Here is a 1,791-nt window from a genome sequence, read left to right as displayed (position 1 = left end):
CATCAGTCTCATGTCTGACAAGCACCCTGCTCATCCTGCCTCAAACCTTTGTGTCTGTGGGTTCGTGTCTCCGAAGCTGGGCTTGCCTCGTTTTCCAAGGAGTGCTTTTAAAGCAGAAGGGTCACAAGCTTTAACTGGGGAGAGGAAATAAAAAAAGATGCAATGTGTATCCTTAGAGCTGAGCGGCTTCACTGAAATGTGCTGAATGGAGTTTTTGAAGCTAAAAGGAGCAGAACACTAGCTAAAAGACAAAAGAAGCAAAACGCTGTAGCTGAAAATAGCAGAGCAAAACAGTCAAAAGTGGAAAAGGGCTAATTAAATGAAATGTAACCAAGCTAAAAGTAGCAAAAGGTTAGCTAAAAGTACAATAAACCTAGCTAAAATTAGTTGAACATTAGCTAATAGCTAATAAAAGTATAGCTAGAAGCTAAAAGTAGCAGAATGAGCATTCTGAAGCAGCTTTAAAAACAGAACTATGTTTTTTGATGAAACTGAAGGAATCTAAATGTATTTTTATGGGAAAAGCTTTTCAAGTCTTGCATTTATTCTTCTAGTTTTTTTTTCACCTCTGCACCGATTTTAAGGCATACAATGCATTCAGATGTTCATTGCCTTACTAAAACTCTTAGTGTATATCAAAAATTGGATATTTATGCATGTGTCATACATTTAATATCCATTATAAAAGAATATGATCACAATTTGTGATGATGAAATGGTGTACACCTTTCTCATGATGCAAATAATAAATGTACATATGGTGCAAGAAATCTGGCATGCTGCACAGTATTCTGGGGCTTTTTTAACAATGGTTGTTGTGTGCAGCTAGGCCTTTTTTTCTTCGAAATACAATCAAACCAAAACTGCAAGATTCAAACAGTTCAACAAGTCAAAGTAAATAACTCACCAAACGTCTTAAAGTGCAAGCTGCAGATCATTATTTCAGAGATATTGTTGATGTTGATAATAAAATGTAGCTCTCTAACTTAAGTTGCTTCAAAAATGGCAAGTTTTGTTTATGATATTTGATAAAGTGCATCTTGTTTTTTGTATTCCCACAGAGCTCGTGTTTTACAGTCAGCACTGCCTCGGTGACGGTGATGCCCTGGAGAAACCCAGCTCTGTTAGGAGTTAGGAGCTTCGTTTTCCATCACTGGCTCCCTGGAGGCTACGAGAGGATCTGATCCACAGAACAGCTGCAGGGAAGGAGGACAAATAAAGACTCACTCACACAGACACACACCAAAACAGAAAAAATCAATACAGACTGACAAGAGTGAGACAATCAATGTAATTTACATGCAATCAATACTGGCCAATTTCTAGAAGTGTGGGAAAATGTGTGTGAACAGCTCTAAATATCCACCCTATGAATAAAACTTAAAAAAAAAAACATTTAAAAAATGTGATTCTGCTGAGCACAGTGTTTTGTACAAGGACAAGCGTGAGTGGTTATAAATAAAGGACCATACAGCTGGTATCTGTGAAACTTTGTGAAATGAAGAAGCTGAAAAGGTAAGAATGGAGAAGTTGAAAAACATCTGGTTGACTCACAATAATTGCCTCCTCACACTCAGCTACATGCGTGGAGACCAAGGAGGAGAAGGTCACTCACAATCAGAGTGTACATGTAAGAATGGATAATGACTTTTTATATTTTGTATTTTAAAATAATAAAATAAGAGTTTATTTTTTCTCTGGTGCGTTAAAATTTGTCTAATCCACCTTCAAATTTTCAGTAAGCTTGACCAGTGCGTCGCTGGATGATGTTAATATTTCATTCCTTAAAGC

The sequence above is a fragment of the Kryptolebias marmoratus genome, linkage group LG22 (assembly GCF_001649575.2).
Source record: "Kryptolebias marmoratus isolate JLee-2015 linkage group LG22, ASM164957v2, whole genome shotgun sequence".
In the NCBI taxonomy this organism is placed as follows: Eukaryota; Metazoa; Chordata; class Actinopteri; order Cyprinodontiformes; family Rivulidae; genus Kryptolebias; species Kryptolebias marmoratus.
Note: the sequence above shows the minus strand (reverse complement) of the source record.